Raw genomic sequence first — 12,999 nt, forward strand, 5'->3', positions numbered from 1 at the left:
ATTCAAGCGAAGAGGTATTGTGATCAGTATATGTTATTAAATAAGATAATTTCCAAAATATTTATCTAAATCATCAATTTTGTTTCATTTGAGCTACAAAAATCATTTCATGTCAGAGTTCAACTATAATGTGCATATTTTCATTTTGGAGCATCAATATTTGTAAACTTTCAGTCATTGTGGGGTTGATGGTGAATACTTGCATACTTGAAAAATAATTTTAATGATTCAACTAATTCCATGTAATTCAACCAGTATAATAACAAACATAGTTACATATAGATCTACTCTTGTTTGAACCCTTCTTGGGACTCTTCGCTGTAAAACAATAACAATTAATTATCATATATGCACTACATTATTTATACCATAATGCTCAATTGTATATCAGTATGTGATTGAACCCAATTGGTCTATGTTATTTCATATCATTTTAAGGGTTTTTATCATAGGTTTTGGCTCCTTTTAATGATAATTGTGCTTAATTTAGATTAAGAGTCCTTACTTTGAGTTAGTGTCTTTTTGAGGGTAAAATTGTCATAATTGGTTATTAATTGTATTCAATTGATTTCTAGGACAATTGATGCTTCAAATTGTTGCTTTTTATTGTAGGACACTTGAGAATTAGAGCCAAGATTGAAGACCAAAGCATTACACAACATGAGAGTTTCCAAGAAAATGTTGTGCTGTGGCAAAAAGTCTAAAAATGTGCATCAATGGCTATTCTGGAATAGTTCGCCGGGGCAAACTTTTTGGTTCACCGGGGCAAACTCTCAAAATCTCACTACATTTCCTCTCTGGAATAGTTCGCCGCGGCCAACTTTTGAGTTCGCCGCGGCGAACCTCTTCGTATCAGTAACGTCAGATTCGGATCCAGAATGCAAAAATAGACCCTCTACTCATATGATCCGACCCAAATTGACCCTAAAAGCCCTTAGAAACCCTATTTTCGACCCAACACTCCATTCCATCACCTCCAACACCTCTATTCTCCCATCCTCTTGCCTCTCCATCTCCATCTTCTTCCCCATCCATTTCCTTCATCTTTCCTTCACTCCATCTCATTTCCTTCCACTCCCAGCTACCATGGCCGACGGATTCACTTCAGTTGGAGCTTTTCTTGAAGCTATGGAGGGCTAGGGTTTATCAACTCTTGAAGATGGTGGAGTAGCATGAGTTCCTAAGCTTCAAAGGGGAGTTTTAGTTTTAATCTTCAGTTTTTAGCTAGGCATTTATGATTTCCTAGGTCTAGGAATTGTAAACTCTTAGTTAGATACTTTGATTAATTCTGTAATCAGTGGTTACTGATTATCTTTTGTATATTGGATTGATTGATGTTGAACTTTGAGCTTAAATATATGTAGTTGCATGTATGCTTAATGTCTCTCTCATGATTCTCTCTTATCTTGCCTAGTTGTGTTTGGGTATTGAGTTGATTGTGTGTTTCATTAAGCCATTTGCATGATCATTCCAATTTACACATTAGGGAAGCTAAACAAAGTTTACATTAATGAGTTCATTAATGTAAGCTTTGGACTCATTGAGTTAATGAGGTTCTTATTAAGAAAACCTAATGGATTTGTGAAACTCCCAATATTTAAGTGAACTATGATTGCCATCAAAACCATTTTCAAGAGATTTCCTATCAATCATTTCCATTACATCATTATTATCTTAAAACACCAAAAATATAGTATCTTAGGTTTGTTTTCATTGCATTCAGTTTTGGATCAATTCATTTAAATCTTAAAAACCCAAAATCCCATTTCATTGCATTGCATGGCATTTAGTCTAGCTTAGGTAATTAATAAAGGCTCCCAAAAGTGAAACGACCTGAGTTTGCACTATACTGCATAGCTTGGATTTATTTTTGATTGAGAACCCCAAGGCGAACGACAGAAAGGCTCTCTTTCAGTATGGATATGAAACAAGAATGTTAGCCATTCTAAACCAAATAAGTCTCCCATTATCATCATCTAAAATCCTCATTTGAAAATAAGTATATGCGCTACTTTTACATAAGAATTCATTTACTAATCCGCATCATACAGAAAATAAGGGACTATATACAAAAAAAATTAGGTTTGATCACATAGCTACATAAAATTATTGTCATTAACAAACAATATCTACCTAAGTTGTGGTATAATAATAAACATAGTTCTATAGAGATCCACTCTGGTTTGAACCCTTCTTGGGATTTTCACTATAAAATAGTGACAACTAATTAGCAAACATGTCATTTTAATAAGTTTCAGCCATTAGCTATTAAGCTATAATGAAAAGCATAATTATATTACATCACGATCATTCGGTCCCTACCAGCAAAACAGAATGACTAGAAACTTAACACTTCTCCACAAAAGGATACTAAAACATCCAAAACATGAAACCTAGACATTAGGGTCCCAAATTACACTTATAAATGGCATAAATATCTATTTCTTCTCACGTCCCTTCAATAGCTCCCTCCGCATATATTGAACTTCATACAAGGTTGGATTCCAAAAAACCTTTGTTTCATTGGCATAGTTCATGAGAGATGAATCCCCTAAAAAAAAAATAGTAACATTCATTCAATCCTTATTCCAGAAATTCCATTCAAATATCAAATCAAATTAATGCAGACACCATTTACCTTGAACCCTATTCACAACAGCATATTGGACAATGCACACCAGCTTAGTCATTCCCTTCACTACTTCAAAGTCCTTCTAAGCAAGATCACTAAAAAATATTACATGTGATTCTTTTCTTGTTGTAGTAATATAACACAAGCTTATTTCTTTACATATACAATCAATATTCACACCTTAGGCAGACACAATGAAATACACTTAATAATATAAAACAAAACTCAACTCTACATCCTGTAAAACAAAACTAAACACATAAGTGTGTGCTCCCCTATATCTAGTGATTTTTAGTTCCTCCACACTAATCAAAAGATCGCATATATCTATAAAGCACATTAAAAATTTTAATAGATAACATATCTATGTTCAAAGAATTTAAAGAGATCAATGGAAATAAAAGTAAACATAACATTCATGGATTCATGTGCAATGATACCTTTGACTCTGTTTTCTGACAACCCATCAAGCTTTATGGCCCGAACAATAGTGAACTTGAAATTGACGCGATGCAACCAATGAGAATACTACTCGACCTTTTTATCTCCCATTAAAATGATGTGATACATAAGGTGCACTCTTCACTTCCATATATGACAAAAAAATTCTGTATAAAATAAAATTTTCCTAGCTTGAGCATATTACAAAACTGATCAATCATTTCATACCATCCAATCACAGCAACATGTTAGTACTCTGAATACATGTTGAGCAAAAATCATTATGTCTAATAGGTTACTCATGGAAAGAGAGCTGCATTCAGTTAGGTGTAAACAGAAGATACTATTTGAGGGACAAAAAAAAAGATTAAAAAACCATGGTCGACAAAAGTCGAGCAACATAATTTTATGGAAAAAATCTCTTTACTTACATCTTCATCAAAGACTATCATGTCTAATGAAAGCAACTTCTTCAGATATCCACAGTCGTTATCGTAGAGATCAAAATCAGTTCTCATGAATACTCTATCCATCCTTACTATGACTCTCCATATATAGATTGAAGGTGAAATTTTGTTAAGACTCTCATAGTTTTTGGCCATCGCTAGGATCAGAGGAACAGATCTATGAAGAGCAAGCACCTTTGGTAATGCCTATGAAGAAAACCAGTGCAAAAGAAACGATTGAGAATCCAAAATCACAATATATATTTATATGAACAGAGAGAACAAATATACTTGCGTCTACCTACCCATATAATAACTCTTCACTCACCAAAATGCTATCCGGTAGAATGTAACTTGCTTTATGGAGAATTAAAGAGAAATAAATGACTCACCAACCAACAAAAACAATTAATGCTGAAGAAATAAAAAGCCTAAAATAGGAAAAGGAAAGAAAGTGAATAAACCAGAAAGTACTAATAATGATATACCAAAGTACACATGTGCAAGGAAGAGAGTGAATACCTCAGCCAAAAAAACCTATCCTGAATATTGAATATAGTTATGAATGAACTCAAACATCTTCAGTTTCGCTACCTATAAACCACCTCTTATAAAGAAACTAACTTTATGGATACTATGAACTACCATACGCAGGTGGATCTTAAAATAACCGGCATCACATATATGATAATCGGTGATGACTCAGACCAAAATAAATGCATTTAGTCACACAAATAAGCCAACAGCTATTCACAAGCCGTTACTATACATGGAATAGTAAAATGAGAGATGAGCCGACAGTGAATACAAAAACGGCTTAGCTTGTCATTGATTTTGATTTAATATTTTAACTATTTAAACTCAAAATGCCATGCTTAAATAGTCAAAATCCCTTCCATTAAGACTAACTATAACAATCAAATAAATTAGAAGAATAGGATATTCAAATTGGTGGCTAAATGATGCTGCATATTTAATCAAATTATGAATTAATTAATGAGAAAAATTACTCATAGGTCTTAGGTAAGAAAACCAAAGAGTGAATTACCAAGAGGCCCTAAAGAAGAAATTTAATTATCAAAATGTCCCAATGACAAGTGACCAATATGACCTTGTTGTCATGCCCAACTCTAAAACTTGTCATTGCTTACTCTTCACTTGTTAATGGACTTTAAGGTAATTAAATCCCTTTTTTGGGACCTAATTGTAATTATCCCAAAATTAAATACATGATAGGCCCTTGAATTTTATTTAATATTAACAATATGAAAGAATTTATTTCTCCTTTCAGTTCCTTTTATAAGAGATGAATAACTAATTCTCAAGGATCCAAACATGTTGGTGAAATTAGTTGGATTAATAAGTATGTTAAATATTCAAATTTCTTTTAAAAAATACTCTCATTTAGTAGTTGGTTGGTGGCTTTTAATAATTGATCTCATTAATAAATACTCTTCTTTGAGAGAGCATAAATTTCTTTTATACTAATAAATGCTCCATACAAAATGTTGTTTCTTATAAACAAACCAAAAGAATTTTAGAAGGAGTATTTACAAGTTTGACTTGCGGATGATGCTACTCGATTTGTTGTACGTATATATGAAAATTTGACTTGTAAATATTAAATACCTTAGGACATGTTAATATTAAATTAAATTTGGAGAATGTATTTGTATTTAATTTTTTTATGGCACTATGGATATTTTTTTCTAATTAATAACTACTTAATTAATTCATAGCAAATCTCTCTTTCATATATACTTTGTCAATATTTTATGTGATAAGAAATCTCCTCAGTGCCTAAAGGGTTAAGTTGGGATATATCTGCCAATTGAGCTTGGCGTGTAACATCAAGCATACTCGAATTACCACATCGGTATTTGGATCTCAAGACCTTGATCCAGAGAGCCTCCTTCTTAACAAGAAGATTCCAACACAGCTTCATGATGCATGCTTCATTTTGTTTTCTCAAATCTTTGATGCCCAATCCTCCTGCTTCCTTATCACAGTGAATTTGACTCTAGGATATCAAGTTCATCTTTCTTGCATTTTCATTTTCTCCCCATAAGAAGCTCCTACTAGTTCTCTCAAGTTGTCCAATGAGTTTCTTAGGGAGAAGTCTAGTCTGCATATAGTAGGATGGAAGAGCCGAAAGGACTGCTCTTATGAGAACTATCCGTTTTGATAAATTGAGACAATTCCTTTTCCAACCTGTGAGTCTCCTCTGCGTCTTTTCCAGCAAGGGGGCAAAATGGATCTAAGAAGCTCTTCCACTAATAAGAGGGATTCCCAAGTATTTACCAAGATCCCCTATAAGCCCAACATCCATCTTTTGACTGAGTTCTATAGCTCTAGAAGAATGCACATTCTTGGAGAAGATAATCTTTGTTTTTACCTTGTTCATTTTCTGTCCAGACACATCACAAAATCTATTCATGTAGTCCATCATTGCTTCATTGTGAAAGTTAGAAGCTTCCCCAAAGAGAAATAAGTCATCCGCAAAGAATAAGTGTGAAATCTTAAGACCTCCTGGATTAAGCTTGATTGGGGCCTAGTATGTGTCTTCAATAGCATCTAGAATTAAATGATTTAGTCTTTCCATGCATAAAGTGAAGAGGATCATCCACCAATAAAACCTACCCTTTTCTTATACAAGATGAGAATCTAATGTTAGGTTCCGTACGAGAAGGAAATTTTGATGGAAGTGGAAGCAAAAATAATAAAACTGGATTTAAAAACATGTTTTGTATGTTGATGGAATTGTAGCATTATTTTAATTTAATGTTTTGTATTTATAATATATGCCCTTATCTAGACATAAAATACTAACCCCAGCCAAAATATCAAAGCCATTGTGTCATGATTCCAAATGAATGGGCTAAGAAAATGACCCAAAAAGTGAGCCCAAATGGCATATGCTTGTACAGCCTGAGGAGGAGATGGAAAGCATGAATATTCTAAGATGGAGGCAGTACAATAGGGACAAAATTGGTTATGGCACTCGTGCTTGCTGGGAAAACACTGTTGATTCCACCGTCTCAGGAAGAGGATGACTTGCTGGTGCGAAGTTCAAAGAAGATCAAGAATGGGCCCAGAGATAATAGTGACAATATCCTCAGGGGCCATTGGCCAAAGGTGGGGTTGAAGAGTTCTGAATATAATATTGGAGGGCCCTCGTTTGCAGAAAAGCTGAAAGGTGTAGATAGAAACAATGATCATTCTGATGATGACATTGAGAATGCGGACGAGGAAGATTCAGAAGATTCTATGTTTGAAGGATCTCACCAAGCTATGGAATAGGAGAAGGATGAACCATTATGCAAAACAATAGAGGATCCTAACAAGAATTTCCCTACGTTTTCTTTTTTTGGGAAAATGAAGAAAAAGTTGTACAGAGCTTGGAGGAAGGCGGTGATAGTTAAGCTCTTAGACAGGTCTATTGGTTATAAAGCTCTCCAGTCACGTCTGCAATCCTTGTGGGCAAAAAAAGGTGTCATTAACCTCATTATAATTGGTTATGGCTTCTTTTTTGTGAAGTTATCAAATCGAAAAGATTATTTTAATGTACTTATAGGAGGCCCTTGGATGATCTATGATCATTACCTAACTGTGAGACCATGGGAACCAAGGTTCCAACCAGCTAGAGCAACCATAGACAAGGTAGCAGTCTGGGTCAGGATGCCAAGGGTGTTCTTAGAATACTATGATGAGTAGGCCTTAACAATTATTGGTAATCAGATTGGAGAAACTATTAAAGTGGATATGAATACCTCTTGTCAGCTAAGAGGTCATTATGCTTGTATTTGTGTTCTAGTTGATTTGGGGAAGCAGTTAATGTCGGGATTTTCATTAGATGGAGAGGAGTATTACCTTGAGTATGAGGGGCTCCATATGCTCTGCTCAAATTGTGGTATTTATGGGCATAGAAGTGAAGTTTGTCCAAAAAGAGAGAAAGAATAGAGAGCTGAAGTAAATCCAAATCCAAGGGCAACACAAACTAATCCAAAAGAGTATAAAGGTGTGGTTATTCACGAAAGCATAATTTCTCAAGATTAGTGGCGGGTGGTTCAGAAACCTCGCCAGCAAAGAAGAGTGAAAGAGAACAGGGGAGAAGCTAACCAGTTAGAAAAGTGGGGTTCTTGATTCGGCGTTCTGGCTGACGTGGAAGAGCAATCGCATGAGGCAGAGCATAATGAGAACGTACGGGATGAGGTTGTGTATTCCGTACCTGAGACACAAAAATGGACACAACGCACTAATGTTGTATGAGCTTCAAATGGAAAGAAAAAAAGCACAGGCAAAAGACAGCAGGAAAGAGAAAATATTGAGGGAGCTATAACATGGGAAGCAAACGAGAAGTTAGAGGAGCAAGTGATTTCGAGGGAGACAAATGAGAAATTAAAGGAGATGGAGGTAAGTAGAAAATGTGAGAAGAGGACAAGGGAGATGTTAGGGCGTGAAATGGGAAGCAATGAAATTCTGATGATCACTATGGAGGAATGTAACGAAAAGACAAATGAGGGAGAGAATATACCGGAGGGTGAGTTAGTGGAACGTGAGGTTGAGAACATAACGGATTTGGGCCCAAGAGACAAAGCCCAATGTCCAAAGTCCTTCACTAATTTGGATAGGATTAGGATTGAGGAGGTAGACCCAGGTGATCCTAGTATTAGGCCTCCTTTTAACAATCCAACAAGCTTGATGCAAGAGGATGACTATGTTGAGAGTACGATGGTACCTGAGACCCAATTCTCTAATGGGTTTTAATTGGTCTGCATTATTTCAAACTATTCATTTGTTTTATATGGATAGTCTCCTATATTGGAACACAAGGGGAGCCTGTAGTAAGGGGCTCCTCAGAAATCTTAAAGCTGTGTGTGAAGGGCCCAAGCCCATTTTAATTATTTTGGCAGAAACAAGGTGTGAAGATCAAACAAAATTTCACCCCCTTCATGCTCTTGGATTTGATTCGATCAAAGTGATTCCAAGTATTGGAAGATCTGGGGGAATTGTAGCAGCCTGGAAGAGTAACAATATTTAGATTAATGTTTTGGTTGAGAATCAACAATTTTTCCATTTGGATTGTGAGATACCAAGTAAATCTTCTTTTTTCCTCACTTCCATCTACGCCATTCCTCATTCAAATAATAGACAGCTACTCTAAAATTCCTTAAGGCATTTTTCTTCAGCAATCTCAAAGCCTTGGGTGGTTTATGGTGACTTTAATGATATTTTGCATGCTTCAGAACGGATTGGAGGGAGTGGGTGCAACTTTAGTCGAATTAATTGGTTTCAAGATAGAGTTCGAGAATGTGGGTTATCTGATTTGGGGTTCAATGGACCGCGTTTTACTTGGAAAGGATCGAAGATTTCTGGGTGTTCTCATCTATACGAACGTCTTGACAGAGCTTTTGTTAATGATGAGTTTCTGCTTTGAATTACAAAAGGTAGTTTAAAGGTTCTTCCTAGAACTCTCTTCTCGGATCATAATCCTTTGGTTTTATGTCTTCCTGCTCAAAGTAACGTTAATAGAGGGATAAAGCCTTTTCATTTTGAAGCAATGTGGCTTCAACACGAGAACTTTAAAGATTTTCTGTATGAAGCCTAGAAAAATAATGGTACTATCTCTAAGTCGTTAGCTAATTTAAAGAATGATCTTTTGGATTGGAATAGAAGCACTTTTGGTTTTGTTGAACAGAGGAAGAGAACAATTTTGAGTAGGTTGAAAGGAATCCAGAACTCCTTGGCCTATCCTTTTTCTCTCTTTCTATGTAACCTGGAAAAAGAGTTACAGTCTGATTTTAAACAATTATTGAAAGCGGAAGAGATCAAATGGTTTCAAAAAGCCAGGACCGAGTGGATTACAAGAGGTGATAAGAACACTAGATACTACCATCTCAGGACTAAGTTAAGAAGAAGGAGGAGCAAGATCATGACCTTGAAGGATGACCATAATCGGTGGATTGAAGATGAAGTTGAAGTTAAGGCTCTGGTTCTTAATTATTTTAAAAATCTTTATATTTGTGAGGAACAGTCTTCTTATGTTCTATTTATGAGGACTAGTTTCTCCTTGATAGACAGATCCACCTTGTCTGATATGAGCAGAGCACCTTCTGTTGAGGAAGTCAAAAGTGCGTTATTTTCCATGGGCCCTTATAAAGCACCAGGAGTAGATGGCTTCGCTCCTATCTTTTATCAGTCCAACTAGAGTATTGTAGGAGCAAAGCTATGCGATTTTGTTAGAGAAGCTTTTCTTACCAAGAATGTGGAGGTGGAAGATAATAGAACGCTTATTTCTTTGATTCCTAAGAATGAGAATCCTCAGTTAGTGGGTCATTTCAGATCTATTTCCCTTTGTACGATGCACTATAAATGCATAACAAAGATTATTGCTATTAGATTGAGTCTGTCATGGATAACATTATTTCTCCTTATCAAACTAGTTTTATTAAAGGGAGAAATATTCAAGATAACATCATTGTGGGGCAAGAGATTATGCATATCATGAAGAAATCAAAGGGAAAAAAAGGTTTGATGGCTTTGAAGATTGATTTAGAGAAGGCATATGATAGGATTAGATGGGGTTTCTTGCAGCAAGTTTTATTAGAAGTCGGATTTGATGATGGCTTTGTTAATTTAATTAAAGCCTGTGTCTCTTCTGTTACTTATAATGTGCTATGGAATGGATCTCAAACTGAGTACTTTTCTCCAATGAGGGGACTCCGGTAAGGGGACCCTATTTCTCCCTTACTGTTTGTTTTGTGCATAGACAAGCTCTCGCACTTGATCTATGATGCAGTTAAAGATGGTAGTTGGAAACCAGTGAGAGTGGCAAAAGATGGACCGTCTATTTCTCATTTAATGTTCGCCGATGATATTTTGCTTTTTGGAGCTGCAACGGAACAAGCTTTATGTATGATGAGTTGTTTGAATAAATTTTGCTTGGCTTTCGGGGAGAAAATTAGCAAAAGTAAGTCTACTATTTTTTTCTCGCCAAGAGTTCTAGCTAGGACTAAGCAGAGAATTAAAGAGATTACTGGGATGAATATTTCTACTAAAATTGGAAAATATCTGGGGTTTCCAATCACTAGATTGAGGAAACCGATAGATACTTTTCAGTATATTATTGATAGAGTGAAGTCAAAACTTGCTGGTTGGAAAGAAAATTGCCTTTCGATGGCTGGATGCATCACTCTTGCCAAGTCAGTACTCAGTGCTATTTCTTTATACCCTATACAAGTGTCAAAAATTCCTATAGCTGTATGTCATGATGTGGAAAGATTGCAAAGGAATTTTATATGGGGACATAGTCAGAGCCTTCATGGTTTTCATCCTATTAGATGGGATCAAATGGTGTTGCCAAAACTCTATGGAGGACTGGGTTTCAAGTGATTGACTACTGTTAATCAAGTTTACGGGGCCAAATAGCATGGAAGCTGGTGACAAGTGCAAAAGGTCTTTGGGCTGAGATTTTGCTTCATAAGTACATGTTACGCAGTGAGGATAATCTCTTAGAGGTTCATCCGAGTGACTCTTGTTTGTGGAAATTTATAGCACAGCAGCGTCATATTGTTGATATGGGTATGAAGTGGAGTATTCGAAATGGCCATTCTGTGAATTTCTTTAATGATTGCTGGCTTTTTCCTGACAGAAAAGTTAAGGATCTGTGCCTTCGTCCTTTAACGGAAGAAGAAAATAATAGCAAAGTTGCAGTTTGAGTATCTTATGGAGCCTGGGATTTTCAGAGATTATCAAATCTAGTTCCAAACTGTGTGTTTCAACGCCTTATTACAACGTTACCTCCTTTGGAAGGGGCAGGGGATGATATTCTATCCTGGAATGCTACTGTTGACGTGGCATTTACTCTAAAAAGTGCTTATTACATGGTTGAAAAAAATCCTCCAAATACTTATAGTTCTGTTTACAAGGCTATATGGAAATGGAGGGGAGCTGAGCGCATACGCGTTTTTATGTGAATTGCCTTCAATAATAGACTACCCACAAACGGCTGGCAAAGTAAATGGTCTGCAACACAGGATATTTGTCCTTGCTGTAACTCTGGGTCAGAAGATGTGTTACACATCTTAAGAGATTGTGAATATGCTAGTGGCTTGTGGAAACATTTAGTTCATCCCAAGTATCATTCTGCTTTTTTTGCTGCACACCTGCGTGACTGGTTTGCTCTGAACTTTAAGAGGGACCTCGGTTATATTTCTAATGGTAACTGGAACTTGTTATGGGGAGTGAGTATTTGGAAGCTTTGGTTGTGGAGAAACAATAGTATCTTTAATGATGATTTTATAAAACCTTCAAATCCAACAGCTGTAATTATGCAGACTTGGCGACACTTTGTGCAAGTACAAGAGATGAATTCGGCCCTAAACCAATCACGGGGACAAGTTCCAGCTTGGCAACCACCTCCTATTGGGTGGTTTAAATTGAATGTAGACGGTGCAATGGCTATGTCAAAGAAAATGGCAGGGTGTGGTGGAGTGGTTAGATATAACATGGGCAATTGGGTGGTTGGTTTTTCTCGTTATCTTGGCACAAGTTCGGCACAAGAGGCTGAGGAGTGGGCTATCTATAGAGGTCTCCAACTTGCTTGGGACTGTGGATTCAAGAAAATAATCATTGAGTCAGATGCTAGAAATATTGTGGATCTCTCAAAGAACAACACGATTACTTCAAGAGGCAGTCTTCTTACTATGCAGATTTCAAATCTTATGAGACTGGATTGGAGTTTAGAGTTGAAAGCTATTCCAAGGGAGCATAACCAGCTTGCGGATGCACTTGCCAAAGAGGGTCTTTCTAGATCTTCATTTTTTGGTTCTTGTCCATCGAATTTACTAGATTTAGTGGCTAGCGAAAGAGTGGGATCTGATTCCCCCATGAGTTGATCTTTTTTTGTTTTGGACATTTTTGTCCTCTCTTTTACCAAAAAAAAAAAAAAGGTTATGGGAGGGGTGTGGATGATCTTCTCTCTCTGGTCCCACTCTTGGAATCCTCTCTCTATAGCTTCTGTCTCTTTCCCTTCTTTCTGTATCTTTCCTCAGTTTCTATCAATTTGTTTGCAATACTATTTGAAGTATTTTCATATGCCTATAACTATAACTGGATTGAATATTAAATATATGCTGATGATTCCATTCTGTTGAGGTATTTTGGAATTGAGATCATTACACATTGTCAATAACCATTACCGGAAGTCATGGCAACCACCACGGGAAAAGGCAATTGTCACAGGAAAATTACAAAACACAATCAAATACAATGTAATCAAACCCAGGTATGGCATTCTCTTGGAAGTATACGAACAAATTCTAAGGAATATAGTTATTCCCTCGGTCTACCTCTAAATGCAGGAGCTAAATAATTAATTTATAGAGATTAAAGAATTAGTGAGTAAACTTAGTTACTTTGTAAGAAATATTTAGTTTTTCTAAAATAATCTTTTAATCATTTGCACTGAAAAATACTGTG

General features: G+C 36.0%; 1 long non-coding RNA gene across 1 annotated transcript; it reads left to right on the forward strand.

Annotated features, from left to right (window-relative positions):
* The first annotated feature begins 5,369 nt into the window (after nucleotides 1-5,369).
* On the forward strand, nucleotides 5,370-12,979 carry LOC114758296 (uncharacterized). Its single transcript, XR_003741774.1, has 2 exons — nucleotides 5,370-6,510; nucleotides 12,471-12,979. It is a non-coding gene; the product is annotated as an uncharacterized LOC114758296 (long non-coding RNA).
* The last annotated feature ends 20 nt before the right edge of the window (nucleotides 12,980-12,999 follow it).

The sequence above is a fragment of the Neltuma alba genome, unplaced genomic scaffold, assembly GCF_004799145.2.
Source record: "Neltuma alba isolate B1F8T4 unplaced genomic scaffold, ASM479914v2 tig00010684_pilon, whole genome shotgun sequence".
Lineage (NCBI taxonomy): Eukaryota > Viridiplantae > Streptophyta > Magnoliopsida > Fabales > Fabaceae > Neltuma > Neltuma alba.